General features: G+C 37.6%; 1 pseudogene; it reads right to left on the bottom strand.

Annotated features, from left to right (window-relative positions):
• Positions 1-422: 422 nt before the first annotated feature.
• LOC124373329 lies at positions 423-18,817 on the bottom strand (annotated as a pseudogene).
• Between the last annotated feature and the right edge of the window lie 302 nt (positions 18,818-19,119).

Genomic DNA, 19,119 nt, shown 5'->3' with positions numbered 1-19,119 from the left:
AGAAAGATCCTAGATTATGGACCTAGAGTAGAAACTGACTTTATATTCCGCCATTCACATACAACGGACGCTTAGAACACTTACTTCACTTGTAAATGCTGGTTTAAATCAATCATATTCGATTTAAGTGAATCCAAAACATTACAGACGTGCAGAATTGGGGAAAAGTATCTTTTTACTACCATAGAATCTTTCAACACCAAAGTACTCACCCTCTAAACAAATACTTTTTACAGTATTTTATAAAAAACTATGTCATAAAAAGATTATTCGAAGGTTTCCAAAATTTAAAAAACATTCTGTCTCAACAATTTGATTCGACCCTTACACACTATTATGACCATTGTGATACTGATCGCTGGTCCGCTTAGTAAACAAGTAGTTGTAGAACAAGCCAATTATAACAGAAAGTAAACAAATAATCAGATAAAAACAACGTTTATTTATCTTAAATAATACTTTTACTAAATGCAATAAATAAAAAACTACACCCTGCAATAAACAGTCAGGGAGTATAACAATAACAACATTTAAGTTCTCTTAGTTCATAATAGATTTAAATGAAATAATCAAACAACAATCTAATTGTTGATTTTTTTTGTACTCAGTATTAACAAGGAAACAGTTTCTTATACTAGTACTTAAAGTATACTACACTCACTTTCGTTTAAACAATTAATGCGATTAAAATTTAATAGTCACACATCTGATGTCGGCTTGACAAGACATCTTCGACAATCAACAATCACAACTATATTTTGGTTTGATTTCAATAATTTAAATTAAATTAATATTTCATTATAATAGTTTTCTTTAAAAATGGAATTAATTAATAATACAATGAACTCGAAAAATTCAATTCTATTCATGTTCAATACATTTATAGGTAGTGTTGAAATTTTCAGTTTCTAGTTTGAAATTTATTAAAACACACGATTTTTGTAATTTGCGTGAATTGGACATTCAAGTGTAATACATTTTTTCCGTTAATCAAATTTTTATTTTACTCTTCACATTTTGGTAAATCTACTGTTAACAACTTATGTAGTCTGTACCTATTGTATGTCAGATTGAATGATAGCAGGTTTATATTAATCTTGTAGGTTGTTGTATAACTAAACGAATTGTTTTAGCAGCACTGATTTGTATCTGTATGTTTTATAATTTATATACACAGTTGAAGATGTCTGCTAATACATTAGTATTTAATTTGTATTCTGATTGTACTACATTACTAGCAGTTACATTTCTTAAACGAAAAATTAAAAAAATACAAATATTGGATTTATTTAAAGAAAAAACAATATACGGCAAGTTAAATTATAAATAATTCCTAGTTAAATCTGTTAAAGTTCAATAAAATAACCAATCTATATGCTTTTTAAAACACCGCAACAATACAATCTTGTTTGCTAATCAAAACAAGTTAAATGGAATTAGTTCAATTATTTATAAACACATACTATATTAAGAATAAGCAGTTTAACATATCTAATCATGGATTACAAATTAAAACACGTTCATGACGACGTGTACCCCATCGGAAACACGCAATTTTTCACAACTACCGTCGTGTATCCGCCCACCGCGCTTTCGTAAAGTGCGTCGTGAGCCAGAAGGGGTACACTTTGCTACGTATTTCATTACTGCGTTTTTATTGTTTGCCTGTCTTGGTGGTTTGTTAAGTTTGATCTTGCGCTTAAATTAACACCTCAGACTATCGTGTACTCCGTTGGGCGCACAATTGTTTAATTTTTAAGGCAAATTAATTTTTAGGTACTCCTTGGAGTACACGGAGAAACATTGAACAAACGTAGTGAAACAATTGTTGGGTGCAGTATTGCAAAGTAAACATACTTTTCTCGTTATACTTAGACGCTTAATGTAAAACAAAGATTACAGGTTTTTGTCATTATTATTGTAAAATTAGAGCCAAATAAAAAAGTCGTGAACGTGTTAAAAAATAATTTGTAGTTGTTTCTTAACATAAAAATACACTTAGTGTAAAAACTACTCAATACAAAAATGCAAAACACATAATCGACCATTTGAAATACTAAAACTAGTTCTATTCTAGACTAAAAAATATTGTATGAATACTGGGACGTTTCTCTTGCTATATACGTAATACAATAAATTATTGCACGGGTTTCTGTAGTTCAGAGAAACGTGAAATTAACTTAGACACGAACTTCTTAAGCAGTGGCTCCCTGACTTTACCGACTTCTATGACCTCTGTGTGGTTAGTCTCTTCCAGACTATCGTAGTCCATGATGCACTTGTTAGTTACTACTAGACTGAAGGCAAACACCGTCATTCCGCAGTGGTATGCCGTAATGACCTCAGCAACTGTGCTCATACCTGTAATACAAATAATAATTTTTAACCGTGTCCACATCAATCTGTAAATATTTACCAACAAAGTGTATGCAGTTATGACCTTGGCAACAGTGCTCATGCCTGTAATACAAACAATACTTTGTAACCGTGTCCACATCAATCTGTAAATATTTATCAAACAAAGTGTATGCAGTTATGACCTTGGCAACAGTGCTCATACCTGTAATACGAACAATAATTTTTAACCGTGTCCACATCAATCTGTAAATATTTATCAACAAAGTGTAATGCAGTTATAACCTTGGCAACAGTGCTCATGCCTGTAATACAAACAATACTTTGTAACCGTGTCCACATCAATCTGTAAATATTTATCAACAAAGTGTATGCAGTTATGACCTTGGTAACAGTGCTCATACCTGTAATACGAACAATAATTTTTAACCGTGTCCACATCAATCTGTAAATATTTATCAACAAAGTGTATGCAGTTATAACCTTGGCAACAGTGCTCATGCCTGTAATACAAACAATACTTTGTAACCGTGTCCACATCAATCTGTAAATATTTATCAACAAAGTGTATGCAGTTATGACCTTGGTAACAGTGCTCATACCTGTAATACGAACAATAATTTTTAACCGTGTCCACATCAATCTGTAAATATTTATCAACAAAGTGTATGCAGTTATAACCTTGGCAACAGTGCTCATGCCTGTAATACAAACAATACTTTGTAACCGTGTCCACATCAATCTGTAAATATTTATCAACAAAGTGTATGCAGTTATGACCTTGGCAACAGTGCTCATACCTGTAATACGAACAATAATTTTTAACCGTGTCCACATCAATCTGTAAATATTTATCAACAAAGTGTATGCAGTTATAACCTTGGCAACAGTGCTCATGCCTGTAATACAAACAATACTTTGTAACCGTGTCCACATCAATCTGTAAATATTTATCAACAAAGTGTATGCAGTTATGACCTTGGTAACAGTGCTCATACCTGTAATACGAACAATAATTTTTAACCGTGTCCACATCAATCTGTAAATATTTATCAACAAAGTGTATGCAGTTATAGCCTTGGCAACAGTGCTCATGCCTGTAATACAAACAATACTTTGTAACCGTGTCCACATCAATCTGTAAATATTTATCAACAAAGTGTATGCAGTTATAGCCTTGGCAACAGTGCTCATACCTGTAATACGAACAATACTTTGTAACCGTGTCCACATCAATCTGTAAATATTTATCAACAAAGTTTAGAACTACAAGGAGGAAAATATTTACTGTTGAATTTATGAAGGTTTGGGTTTTGAATTCGCTCTTTCATTACGCGCTAGTTTAGCTAAGCCTCATATTGTATCCGCATCCATTAAGGGTTTTAGTGCTCGAACTGAAACATAGAGCTTTGCTTGGTTTTAAACCCATATTATTCTACAGGTACCTGTATATACGAGTAGGACACCCTGATATTGTGTATTAACTGTCTTTAGTCATCATGGTAGCATTTCTTTTCATCGATGTGAGTTTAACATGGGCCCTATGATGGTTCCTATCCGTTTTTGCAATATTTCACTAACCAATACTTCTACTAGGAATATTTTCACTAATTTCTAAATGGCACAATGTTATGGAAGGAGGTTGAAATAAAAAAAAAAATGAAATACCAGGAAGCAAAACAGTTCAATATCCCAACCTTTTGTCATTCAATAAATTACGTCAGTATAAAAATTTTTGAAGTTTTTGTTATATAACTATGAGCAACTGAAAAACCTACATTACAAGTAAGTACATTTTATAGCACGCTCACTCATAGGAAACGCACTTTTAAAATACTAGGAGAGCTTTAAAGCTGTTTGTGTTTATTTTATAAGACTTCACTAATATTTTATAAATATACATCTATATAATAAAACTAAGTTAGAAAATACAATACAATCAAATGTGAGGTACACGAGAAACCATTCTGTGAAACAATGATCTTTGTTGTAACTCTTAAGTATCCCACGATTAACACTACCTTAACTGCTTTCTTTTTTAATTACTGCATTAAAAATATAATTGAAAATATGATTACGTTTATATACCACTTTCAAATTCAGATTATTTGCGTTTCTTCGAAAATTTGTCAGTATCAGTTATATAATTTCGTCTTAGTTATATAATAATTGTTTAGTTTCGAGCGAATTCCGTGAACAGCTCCATGGGCACTTGACTTGTAATTATGGAAATAACGAATACACCCATCAAGAATTAATTACAAGGTATTGGTCATGAGTTAAAAAAGTGACGTGAATGTGAGCAGATATACAAAGCAATCGGAGCGCATGCACAGCTGAGACAATCGTTCCGCCCCACTACTCACTACTCCGTCATTCTGACCTGTAATTTGCCCAGCTATTAATAAGTATAGATTAGCCACTCTATAAACATTCTGTGTAGCCCCTCAGGCTGAGCTAGCAAACAGCCGCTATAGAGCACAGTGTCGGAATGATCGCAATGCCGCAGTTCTAAAAAACGAACTATTGATGAATTGCCTGTGTGTAGCGAGAAGTACGTAAGTACAATTTACAATATTGGGTTTAACAGCATTCTTTTTCAAATTGTAGTTTAAAAACACTAATACACACTAGATTAATACTGTTAGAAGGGGCCATCCTTCAGCTATCTGTGACTTCTTCCAACAGGCACATTTCCTGGTAGGAAGGAGAGAGAGAGAGAGAGAGAGAGAGAGAGAGAGAGAGAGAGAGACAATTGACAATTCGTTCGTTTATTTTACCTGCCCTGGCTTAGGACCATAGGTCCACTCTTCCGCCAGGACAGGCTCCAAAATAATACATTACAAAATAAAACAGAGTTGTGACGAATACATCATTTACAATAATATTTTAACTGTACTAAAATTGTATACAAAATTTTACATAATAACAATTAATAGTAATAAAATCAGTTTCTGTACATGAAAAAAGAACAAAACAAAAACAAATAAATAAATTACCACAATTATCAAAGTATTGACATTATATAAGTTGTATCAAGAATCAACATAATAATAATAACAATAAATTTTACAAAATGTAGAAATAAAAATATTTTTCTGCATATGAATAATGTAAATCTATTAAATACAAAAATTTATAATAACATTAAACAGTATAATCACAAAAAAACACACTTTTGTCTCAAATTAATTACATTGTTTATAATAATTAGGTATATCTCTGTAAAAGGATTCCTCTCAATTTTTCTTTAAACAATCTTTTACTTGTAGCATTTTTTACATCGTCATCCAGTGTATTCATGTTTCTTATAGACTGAACATGGAAAGAATTGGAGTACGTAGTAGTCCTATGAATTGGAAACTGTAACGTGACATTTCCAAAATCTCGTTTGCCTTGCATGTACTTTTGATCCATTTCTGGTATAATTTTTCAAACAAATAATCAGGTTTATGTTCCTTAAGAATACTGTACATAACTGTTAAAACAATTATATTCAATCCTTTCTTTTATCTTTAACCACCCTAAATCTCTATAAAAATTGGTCTTTTGGGTGTGACGTGATCATCTAATCTCAAACCATAAATATACCGTACGCACGCATTTTGTGCTCTCTGTAACTTAGTAATTAACGTATTAATTTACATCACAATAAGCGGGCCAAAGAATAATCAAAAACAGGAAAAATTAAGGACATTACTAACAACTTTTTAACATAAACAGGTGGGTTAAAGCACAATTTCTTAAATTGGTACAAACTACTGTAAACTCTTTTAATGGACATAATTTACTTGATCTGTCCATGATAAAGAATTATTTATCCTTATTCCTAAATTAATTACAGATTTCTGGTATTCCAGATCTTCTCCATCTATTTTAACTCGTGTAATATTTTCTAAATTTAATTGTGACAACAGTCTTTGAGTACCAAAGATGATTGGCTTACATTTTGAAATATTCAGATTAAGACCATGATCACTGCACCATTTAAATAACACTTCCAGATCAACATTCATCATATTAACAGCATCATCAATTTTATCAATGTCACAATTAATATACAACTGCATATCATCTGCATAAAGCAACGATCTACAAAAAACAATTGGTTTCATTTATTCTGTTTATATACAATGAGAACAATAGAGCAGACAAAGTGGAACCTTGGGGTACACCAACTGAATTTAATTTCCAATCTGAAAAGGTACCATTTACAGTCCTAATTCTTTGATACCTGTCACTCAAGTACGAATCAAAACCAATCTATGAACTACTTTCACTCAAATTGTATGATTTAAGAATAGAAAGCAACAATTTATGACTGACACAGTCAAAAAGCACGACTGAAATCTAAAAGCATTAAAATTGTCAGTTTTCTCTTGTCTATAGCTGATCTTATGTCGTCCAGTAATTTTAATTAAAGCGGTCTGAGTACTATATGATTTTCTGTAACCTGATTGATACTTATAAAGAATATTATTTTCATTTACAAAATCACACAATTGTTTGTAAACTAACTTATCAGCGATCTTGCCCAATACACATAAAATATTAATTGATCTGTAATGCCTATTACTCCAGCGGATTGTCTACTTTAGGCAATGGTAATATCAAAGACTTCTTCCACTGTTTCGGATATACTCCATTTAGCAAAGAAAAATTTAAAAACATAACATAAAACATACTTAATTTTCATCATAAATTATTCTAATGAACTTAAGTTGAATTCCATCATCCCCGATTGCGTTAGACGAGATGTCTTGTAATACTTTCAAAATACAATCTACAGTGACTTCCCTAAAACTAAAACTTATATTCCTAGCTTGAAACACATGTCTCTGGTTATTATAAAACTCAACAAGGTTATTATTTATATTATTGCTAATACCACAAAAATAATCATTTAAACTATCTATATTTACGACTGGGTCTGATAAACTTTTACGCTCCTTTCCACCTCCATTATCTCGAACTACCTTCCACAGATCTTTACAATTCTTATTGGTTTGAAAATAACGTTTGAAAATACTGATTCCTTCCATCTCTTAAAAGCCTTTTATTTTTATCCTATTTCGGAGAACTCTATAATTCTCCCAAATTGGTAACATTTTTAGTCCTTAAAAAACGTTTGTACAATACATCTCTTTGTGACATTAAATCTTTTAATTCATTAGTAATCCAAGGACAACAAGTCTTTCGTTGTGATATTTTCCTCTCCTGGCACATGTTTGTTATAAAGCTCTTTTATATTACTACTTAATATTTCTACTTTATCATCAATAGAATCGCTTAAGTACAAAATCATTCCAGTTCAACGCCAAACATTCTCTTTTAAGACTATCTATCGATATATTCTTAAAATCTCTCACCATCACAGACTCCTTATTTGACACAAGTTTCATCTTTAAATTAATTTCTAAATAGATCAAATCATGATATGAGATACCAGACACTGGTTCTTGACCAAAAGTTTTAAACTCTACAAACATCATTACATATAATTAAATCAAGCCAAGTGTCTGATCTTGGTAGGTGAAAAGTAGGCTCCAACGGCAAAACAGATAAATTCAAATTGCTTATTAAATTTAACAACTCCAGTCCTATCATAAAAATACCTCTCGGCACTCAAATCTGTATTAAAATCTCCTACGATGACTGCATTATTATAAATTGGTAATAATTGCGCTAGGACATTAAAAAATTCAGAAATGAAACCAATTTTCGGAGGCCTATAAAACTATACACAACAACAACTTCCACCCTTGAGATATTTCTACAATTAAATATTCTGGCTTACGACAATAAATTGCCTGTGACGTTGCTAAAACTTTGTAACCAAGTGACTTCTTTATAATAAACACCAATACCTCCTCCCTCTTTATTTTCTCTATCGTGTCTTATAAAATTGTAACCATCAATATTGTATGGTTGGGACAAAACAACAGGTTTCAAAAATGTTTTCAGTTATTGCAACTATATCAAACAAATTATTGTGAAACAAATCGATAAAAGACTCTTTGTGTACTAACAAATTTTCAACATTAACATGAGCTATTTTTACACATTTTCTCGAGCTATCAAATTTTTTCTTTCAACTTTGCTACAAGAGAGATATTTCTATTAGAATCTGACATAAGACAATCTATTTGAGCTACAAACAAACAACACCGTACACCAACACAATGAGACAATATTTAAACGGATAACCAAATAAATCAAACTTAAAACACATCCGTTTTTCACACATATCATAAATAACTACATTAATAACACATTTTCCAAGGCTTTTTTGCTGCTAGTCAAGCCAGCTTTTGTAAGTCCTCCATTGATTCAATTACAACAAATCGATCACCTTCATTTTTACGCATAAAGATACGTCCATTTTTTAACCCACAGGAAGGTGTACAACTTGTCCCGCCTGACTTTACGGGCTTCATTGAGGAGTTTCCGCTTATCCTGAGTAAGGCTGTCATTGATATATATCGGTACCGCGTCCCCTCCATGAACCCAAGGTCTCTGGAATTCACGTTCCTTTTCTGTTTACGTTTTTGAAATAAACTGCTCCTTATCAAGTTTGCGCAGGAAACGCACAACAATACCGCCCGGTCTAGCGGAGTCCACCACAGCAGATCTATATCTGTAGCAATTAATCTATCATTTCCTCTTGAAAATCAAAGCCAATTTTTGCAGACAGCTGCTTAATAATGTCCATAACATTTTCTCCTTTCTTCAATGGGACGTCCGTTGATTTCTACCACATTGTCCCCTCATTGCTTGTTCCAATTGATTTACTCTTTTAGTCAAAATTTCGTTATTTCTTTTTAAATTACACTGTTCCTGACTTATGATCTCAAAATCTTTGACTAACTGGGTCACATTGTTTTCAATAGATTTGATACTCTCTCCATTCTCCTGAACCCATGTAGAGTAGATTTCAAGAGAATTGGCAAACTCTTTATTTTTTTGATTAACCTCAAGACGAAACTCTTTCATTTCCTTGAGAATATCAGAAAGTGTAATATTCTCTTGTCTACAACTTGCCAATGTGGTTTCAACATTTGTCAATAGTCCTGTATGGGGATAGGCAACGGGACTAATCTTATCTGCGGCAGATAAGGCCGCGTCTGCTTTCTTATTTACCGCTACGTCTTGAACAATGCAGACAGGACATAACCAAGTTTTTTTCTATCTTTAAAAAATCCTGTCTCGTCATTTTAATAACATTTAAAATGAAAACTTTCGCAACAATAACTGCATTGTGCTCTATGCGTATTAAAAGAAAAGCCCTTTTTACATGTATGGCATAATGTCTTTTTAGTTACAACCCGATACAAGAGTAGTACTGGAATCTGAATCGGCCTCGGAACCACCCTGTTTAAAAAACAAAGGCTTTCTCACTTACTGGCGTTACTGGTGTGGCATCTCCTCTTGTACTTTTCTTCTTATCACAAATACTACACTTCCAGTTAACTTGATTAGCTATGATGTAATCATAATCAGTCTCGGTAAGGTTTCCTGCACATCCCAAATGAAAAAAATCCTCTACACTCAATACAATTTAATTTCTTCTCCTGTAGATCAATAACTGAGTCACACTTTAAAACACTGCATTTTACTATTACCATTAATACTTCACAACAATAACAATTACAATTAATTATAATCTCCAATACGAGTAGTAGAGCAGGAGCGCACGGTCCCACGATCCTTACTCCACAGCGGCCGCGCCACAACTGAGAGACTGAGAGAGAGAGAGAGAGAGAGAGAGAGAGAGAGAGAGAGGAGAGAGAGAGAGAGAGAGAGAGAGAGAGAGAGAGAGAGAGAGAGGAGAGAGAGAGGAGAGAGAGAGAGAGAGAGAGAGAGAGAGAGAGAGAGAGAGAGAGAGAGAGAGAGAGAGAGAGAGAGAGAGAGAGAGAGGAGAGAGAGAGAGAGAGAGAGAGAGAGAGAGGAGAGGAGAGAGAGAGAGAGAGAGAGAGAGAGAGAGAGAGAGAGAGAGAGAGAGAGAGAGAGAGAGAGAGAGAGAGAGAGAGAGAGAGAGAGAGAGAGAGAGAGAGAGAGAGAGAGAGAGAGAGAGAGAGAGAGGTGGTTGGCCGAAGCCCAGCGGTCCCTCCTCCACCCCTGGTTTAAGTCGGAGACTTATTCACCAGGGCCGCGCTTTCCTGAGTTCCTCTTGAGCCTTCCTCTTGATTACTCTTGATCCTCTTCCGGGCACTCTTGTTGTGGCCTATCCCAACACACACCTCTCCCCTCACCTAGCACTTATGTACTAGGATCATCGGAATTTTGAATTCTTCTTTCGTTTTGTTTTTATCAGCCTATGTTCTTATGCTCCTCTTCAAGCTGCTTGCTGTCTTCCGGCATTTTCTAGGTCATGCTTCTTACTTACTCCCTATCCGTCTACACATACGTGAAAACTCCAGTGCTGATACTTTACTTCTAAGAAAGTTTATCTTTTCCCAAGCCCACATCTTCCGTCGGAGGAGTTCCTTCAAATCTCTCCGTTCTTTTCTTCTTCGTAGAAACCAGCACTCCATCAGCACATGCTGAGATGTCTCCAGCTCTCCGCAGTGGGTGCAGCGGTCATCTTCCACGAGGTTAAAGCTCTTCAGTTTGGGCCTTAAAGTTGCCATGTCCACTCACGAACTGTGTGGTGTAGTGGTCCGTTTCCCAGTGCACCTTCTTCCTGATCCTCACATCCGGGACGAACGCAAATGTCTCTCTTCCTTTAGTGCTTCTTTCCCACAACCTCACTGCCATTCGTCAAGTGTTTCTTCTCTTCTAATCCCCCTGCTCTCCCCTCCCCGCTGTCTAACCCTTCCTCCTTGTCCCTTCTTTTCGCTTGATTCTTTCTTCTACCATCAGGTCTAGCGGGATCACTCCGGCAATCACCTCTCACAGCTTCGTGGGATATTGTGCTGTAACCCTTGATCACTCCTAATAGCATCTTCCTCTGCAGGCTCATCAGCTTCGACCTCTCTCCTCGTCCTCTCATTCTTTGCCCCCACATTTCACAGCCGTACAAGGACCATGGGCTTCCAGCGCTCCGATGTACAGTCTCCTTAAGTTTTCACACTACCTTCATTCCATGATTTTTTTTTGCCAGTCCTTTCAATTTTCCAAAGGCTTTCATAGACTTGTCGATCACCTGGTCATAATGCCCTGCAAACTTCATCCTGCTTCCCACTACTACTAACTACTCCTAGATATTTTGTCTCGTTCGAGCACCGGATTGTCACATCTCCCATGTTCACACGGATAAACCTTTCAACTAACTTTCCTTTGAGTAATACCATCACAGTCTTCTCCTTAGAGAACGTCATCTTCCTTTCTTCTCCCCCATCCTGTAATAAGCTCTAGGGCTCTTGTCGCCTTCCCCATGAGATCTGGGCTCGTGTTGGACTTCACCAGCAGCAGGTCCGTCATCCGCATAAGCTCTCGCCGAAATACCCTCCTCAAATGGCAGCCGTAGGAACCCATCGAACAGGATATTCCAGAACAGAGGGCCCACCACTGATCCTTGGGGGCAGCCTTTTTGTGATGCTCTTGCTCACCTCAACCGTTGCCAGCTCTCAGCGTCACTGTCCTCCCCCTAAAGTAGTCCCTCACCAGACGGTAGATGTTGTTGGGGGGGCATCGGCCATCTTACCAGCACCCTCAGGATCTCTGGCCACCAAGCGGAGTCGAACGCTCCGGAGATGTCCAGGAACAATCCAACGGACGTATTTTTCCTCAGATTCTTCTACCTCTCTTCTCACATGTCCAGCAATGCATCGACTGTTCCCAAACCTTCCGTGAAACCATACTGAGCAGCATTCGTCCTATTTTCTCTCTCCATCCAATCCTTCATCCTCTCACCTCATTCACGACCAGGTCTTTTCCCCCCCTAACTTTCCTTCCAACACACGGGTAGGAGGGTCACCGGCCTGTAGGATTTGACTTTGCTCGGGTCTTTTATCTTTCGCTTTTCAAGAATACTTTCACTATTCTTTCTTCCTCTTTCTTCCAGACGTCCGGAAACCTGCCTTTCTCCTCAGCATCTTGTTGTACAAGTTCAGCAGCGTACCTTTGATTCGTCCGTACATCCTCTTGACGACTTCGCCCTTTATTCCGTCATATCCCGGTGCCTTCCGGTCTTTCATTTGTTTGACACAATGCGGTCAGCTCTTCCTCCGTGAAGTCTTCCCTCATTTGCTCCAGTGCTCTCCTCCAATCATCCCCCCTCTAATTTCTCTAATCTTCCTCTCTGTTGCTCAGTGTCTTCATCCTCCCTATCGTCCCCGGTAGCAGACCTTCGATCAATCCTCCGTAGAGTGTCTTCCACTGTTTCTGTCATCGTTCCATCTTCCTTCTCTAGGCTGACCAATTCGATATCCTTCTTTATCTTCTCCGCAACGATCTTGTAAACCTTTCCCCATGGATCACCTTCTTCGTCTGCGATGGAGCTTTTCCCACATCTTCCCTCTTCTAGCTTCCTGATTTCCCAGATGTATTCTGTTCTTGATCCGGTAAACGCTCTCCTGTCAACCTCCCTTACCCTCGCCCTCTCCGCCCGTTCTGTACTTCTCCAAATCCTGCTACGGCTTCCCCCTCATCTTCACTCGTAATTTCTCCAGATCTTCCGACCACCAATAGACCTTCTTCATTCCTTTAGTTGCCTTGGGAAACTGGTCCTCCATCAGGTTCAACGTCATTTCCGTGATTTTCTCCGCATGAACCTCTGCTGTAGTCATTTCCAGTTCCATGACTTCGATACTTCTACGTAGCGCCTCGTCAAATCTCGTCCAGTTCACCTTCCTCAAGCAGTACGTTCCTAGTCTCTGCTCGTTTTGGTTACCCCGATTCTCCTGATCTGATATCACCTTCATTGTGATAAGTCTGTGGTCACTCAAGGTCTCTTCCTGTTACTGTCCAGTCTTTAATCCTGCTTGAGATATCCCTCGTCGCTATCGTCACATCTATGTTCGACTTGCCTCCCTGTGTGTTCTCAAAAGGTCATCCACCTACTAAATTTGTTCAGCAACCTGAAGATCCCAAGCCGAGACAACGTCTTCTACCTGGACCCTTTTTTCATCTGTAGAACCCACTGCGCCACAGTCCTGACCTCGCATTCAGATCCCCTCCACATAAGACTTCCTTGTTTTCCTTTCTTCCTAATTATGTCCACTAAACCCATTGTTAAATGCCCATCAATAGGTTCTGATGGCCTGCAGTATAGACTAATCACTTGCATCGACTTTCCCTCCCTTGTTCCAACCTTACACTGACGCACGTTCCGCTTGTTTCACCTGCGTTCATTCATGATTGCTCCGATCTTCTCATTTCATCACAAAAATTGCACTCCAGATATCTTCTCTTCCACTCCGGTCATGAAAAACTCTGCATCCAGAAATCCTCACTCTCCCACCCACTATGTATGGCTCTTGGACCAGGAGAACATCAATCTTAATCTAGTAAACAACTCCTAATGGCTTCATCCATAGCTACCTTACTCCTACCTAAATTCCACTGGGCAATCCTACAGTCCATAATCAATCTTATCATTATTCCTCTTAACGGCCTTCTCGTACACAGGACACCTCCTTGAGCCTGCATCATGATTTAGGTCCCCTCGACCTTCTCTTTTGCAGTTGGCCACAACACACTGCTTCTTTCTTCTTCTTATTAGGGCAGTCTTTATAGTCGTGTTCCTCCGCACAGTATGAGCAACTAGGTTTCAGCGAAGTGCAATGCCTAGCAATGTGCCCAAATCTCTGGACACTTGAAACACCTGGCTATGTTCCACGTAGTCCTTCACCCTGCAGCACTGCCACTCCACAAACATCTTGTCTTTCATCCTTAGCAAGTTCCTAACTCTCACGGAGCATTCCACTACAATATGATTTTTCTTCCCTCCAGATCTTGCATCCTTGTACTTGTGTCTCACCTCGAACTCCTGTCTGAACTGTTCCTGCTCGATTTCACTGCCATGCATATTCCTGCTGAACACTTCTTCTTTCACCTCACACGACGTCTTCCGGTCAGGTTCAGCGTTCACATCAGATAATCATTATGAGACCGAGGCTTACTTCTTTGTCGGTTTCTCAACCTTCAACCCCTGCCTCCAAGAGCGATTTCTGCTTTATCAGGTTCTCCACTCCTTCTTCGTTTTCTGCCTCCACGATCACTCCGTTCCTGATGTTAATCAGTCTCCTAACCTTTAGGCCGATTTCTTGTGGCTTAACCAGTCTCATTAGAGTACTTTTAACTTCTTCACTCTCCTTATTCTCACTCTTCACGATCACCAGTTTAGGTGCTGGCAAAACAGGGACCTTTCGTTCCTGAGATTTTTGGCACTTCTTTCCTTCCCAGTGCTTGAGCAAAGGTTGCCCGGTTCTTTGGCTCACACGTTTCTTCTCTCACCTTTTAGCTCCTCCCTGACCACTGTCCTTAAGAGCTCTGTGCCATGCTTTTTCCTTTTTCTTCTACTCTTGTTTTCCAAAATTACTCTATCTTCTCTAGCCCTTACGATCTGCTCCTGGAGTTCACTCAAGTACCCCTGAAAACTATTGGCATAGGTTTTCTTCACCATCTTAACAATTTGCGGTTGTTTAAACCAGTTCTGCATTTTCAACAAGATCTTTCCCATATTTTCTAAGGGGTCTCTTCCAAGTTCCGACTTCTCCTCGTCTTCATCCTCATCCTCGTCTTCCGTATCCTCGACTCTCCTGTTCTTCGACTGTCTATTATCTGCTTCATTAGGATCCTCCTTGTCCTTTTCTCCATTCTTCTCTTCCCAGCATCTAGTTCTGAATCTGACTCCTGTTGGCTGCTGGTTGCCGAGATCCCTCCTCCCTTATCCAACTTGCTCAGTTTCCTCTCTCTTGCATGCTTCTCCAAGAGCTCCCTCTCCACAGCTGCAATCCTCTGCGCCTCCTCCCTTCGTCTGTTCTCCTCCTCCTCCTCCTTCTTCTTTTGTTGGTTTTTTTTATATTCTTCCATAATCGTTTCCCACGAGTAGCTAGGGAATAAACAGTCCGCTCCTCCAGAGCCCCGCCCAGAGAGAGAGAGAGAGAGAGAGGAGCGAAGAGAGAGAGAGAGAGTTGAGAGAGAGAGAGAGAGAGAGGAGAGAGAGATGAGAAGAGAAGAGAGAAGAGAGAGAGAGAGAGAGAGAGAGAGACGAGAGAGAGATGAAGTGAGGAGGAGAGGAAGAGAGTGAGAGTGGGAGGCGAGAGGGAGAATTTTTTTACCTTGATTGCGTTACTTTTTCAATCTTTTACATAACATCACGTTTCTTGTGTTATACGAGTGTAGGTAGAATCGTTTACAATAAGACCCTGGGTGATTTGAGTTCACCGCAGGGTGGGGGTAAATACCCCTCCGCACGCTGTTGATGCCGCCCTTCCATCCATGTGATGAGCGTTTCAGTTTGAGAAACCGGTCCAGTACAGAGTTACTGAGAGTTTTCTCCGACCGAACACAAAATTAACGACTGAATGTAATGACCGAGTGAACGAAAGGATTCGCTTAAGTGTTGTGGTCGAATAGAGGAAGATACAGCATATTGTTATAGTAAATTGGATAGATATATAACAATAAATGTATTGTGTCAGGAATCCTAGTCAATGTAAAACCAGAATCTATTAAAACAACTGATAGAAAACATTTAATTGTAAAGTTACCAGATACACTCTACTAGACATTTTTAACATTTTAATACTTATTAATCAATGGAGCTTGGAATGATTGATAATGCATTTGGTTTATTCATATGTGTAAGGTTATTTCCTTACACCGAATGGTTTTTAAATAAATTTAATAAAAACTAAATAGACAATATTTCTGGTTTGAAAATAATTTATTTTTTAAAATAAATAACAAACTAACACGGATATTTTTTATCCAAACCGATAAATCTTCCACAACCTTTTTCATAAGCCCCAGATCTCACTAATCCCCCCTTGTTGATTGTTTATACGATTATGGTTTGTATTCTTAAATCGGTTAGCAGTGAACAAAGGAATGGACCTGAACGATTTTGTGCCCGTAGAACGCATACACTTTATAAGTTTTAGTTAGTTCTCCATATGAATGTTTAAGCTAGTTGTATTCATGGATAAAAGGTATTTAAAAATGAACTTAACTATAAACCAAACTAGTAAGTTTTTTAACGATCATCAAAAAAATAAATATATCTAATTTTGAAAAAAAAATATCAAATATGCGATTAAGTTGGTCAGGAAAAAGGTGAACGAAACGTTCGGAGGGTGAACGGGTCTTTTGGGGAATAAAAAAAAACCCCAAAACCCCTCTGATCCGGACCACTCGTTCCACATTGAACTGACCCGTTCGAATTGAACGGGTCAAGACCTAACGATTACATCTGTATTGGGCCACTGCCACTGCGCGGTTAACCTCACAAAACAAAAATGCTAGCTCCCTGGATACGTCTATAGATTACATTAATCTGTTCAATTAATATATATTACGCTTATATACTGCGTACACTTGTATATGCCTACACACAAAAATATAATCATAGTTATAGAGCAGGTTAAAATAGCTGCAGTGTAGAAACAAAAAACTGTGCGAGAGAGACAGGATGCACACAGCTGATAAACAGATAAAAGAAGGGTGCTTAGTCCCACTTCCTCCACCACTGGAAGGGGCCCTCCTGTTTGCGGGTACTGCTTCAGAAATTTGCCTTCTGCGCTAGGTTTGCCTTGCAAGTGGTTTCAATCTATAATATCCATGATGCTGTCTATAATATTATGTTAAATTTATTTATGAAATAAGCGTTATACAAACGGCATCAGCAACCACAAGTTCACTCAACATCCGCAACTCTGCGATGGTCTCAAAATTAGGTCCTCCAAATCCACAGCGTTAGACTCCCTCTCGCGTGGACATCCGCCATGTTTAGATCTTTGGCCACGTCCCATTGCCACAGGCCCGCAGCCCCCCGCGTCCGCGTCATATGCCCGGTTCATCGCTACAAATCTTGGCGCCGCGAAAAAAAAAAAAAAAAAAAAAAAAAAAAAAAAAAAAAAAAAAAAAAAAAAAAAAATAAAAAAAAAAAAAAAAAAAAAAAAAAAAAAAAAAAAAAAAAACCTGTAGTAAAATAATACTGAATAGAAATTTGTTACAAGACCCCCCCCTCCCCCCCCCCCCGCCCGCACCCCCCCCCCTCAGCTTTTATATATCATTGCCCATTTAGGGTTTCTTAAGTACCTTTTTTTTTAAAAAAAAACTGTTTTTTTATAGGGGAGGGGGTAAAGGAAAGTAAGTCTGTGTATAGCGTGTTCTTAAAAATTGGAAATAATGAAGGAGCCCAAATGAAGACAAAATACTTAGTCCTGCAGGTTTTGATGGGCAATCCAATTGTCAGTTAAAAAATATCTAGTGTTAAAATCTATTATTAGCCTATATCATCTTGACGACATAAAAATTTAAAAATCTAGTAATTCCAAGAAAACTTTAGAAGTTTAAAGTATTTATTTGGAACAATAGTCCCCGTGTGTTGAGTCGCAAGGAATACGGGCCTGAGGGCACGGATATGAGTGTTTTCTTTTCAGAGCATGTGTTTGTAGGCTATATGAGATTTTCGTAAGGTTTCTTGTTTATGTATTCAAAAATGATAACTTTCTTTTAGAATTATTTCATAAAAAATAGTAGGTTTTCTTCTTAAGTCTTATTACTATATTTAAAAATTCTAGATTAACTCAATCAATAGTTCATCTTAAAAGGTTACAGTCTCCTTCTCTCTTCATTTACTCATTACACATATTGTAAACATTTGTAAATTAAAACTGTATTGTTATACTCAGCTATTTTTTATTGAGAAATGTTTCTAAGTATTCCACACACCGCACCCCCACGGCACTCTCCCTACACTTTCCTCATAACTCCTTGCCCAGTTATCAAATAATTCGAGCTTTGTAATTTCCTCGCGCTCAAAGGAAGGCCATTTAAAGGCTTGTGAATATGATACTAAAGAAGACATTAACCAAACCAAAAACCAAAATCACTTGAAACTAAGATCAATTATAGCAACACCACTGGACTCAAACATCAGTCTCAGTCGTTACAGACCATCAATTAATTATTTAATCATTATTATCAGCATTACCATATTGTATGGCGCGCTCCAGTGAATTAACCAGTCTACATCCTCAACCTTATGGAATGTCCCAAACCTCTGTAATGGCTTCAATGTCTAGTTACGTTATGATCGTACACTCGTTGGTTCATTACTAATATATGCCTAAAACTGGTGAAGTTTATTTCGCCAAAACTTGCCTTTCGTCGTTTTGACTCCTTGAAGGGGATTGTTTCCTGCAAACCCATGCAGGTTGAATTGGGGTTGGTCTTTCATAAATCATGATGTCTCCGGGCTCGTAGTCAGGATTCAGCCCTCCAGCAGAATTCCGTGATGATGAGCATGCGTAACGCCAACCAGTTCATCACTCTGACAGGCATTGGAGGACTGCAAGATCAACAATGTGATCATATATTGGCGTTGAAAAATAATCACTAGCATTGAATATTGGTTACAGAAATTCAGATAATTTGGGTAAACGTGCCATTGTTTTTTTAGTGCGAACTCAGATAACGCATGTGGGTCGTATGACGTTATGTCGATATCCCACTTAGTTTCAACTTTCTCCGTTTGACACTCACAGTATTATAAAATACTGTCATAGCGCCTAAGGGGAGATATTCCAGTGATCGTATTTTAGTAAATATCAGTAGATGGAAGATTTAAATATCTAAGCGCATTTCTTCTCA

The sequence above is a fragment of the Homalodisca vitripennis genome, unplaced genomic scaffold (genome assembly GCF_021130785.1).
Source record: "Homalodisca vitripennis isolate AUS2020 unplaced genomic scaffold, UT_GWSS_2.1 ScUCBcl_5333;HRSCAF=12012, whole genome shotgun sequence".
NCBI classification, from domain to species: Eukaryota; Metazoa; Arthropoda; class Insecta; order Hemiptera; family Cicadellidae; genus Homalodisca; species Homalodisca vitripennis.
The sequence above is the reverse complement of the archived record's forward strand: the minus strand, read 5'-3'. Positions and strand labels throughout refer to the sequence as shown.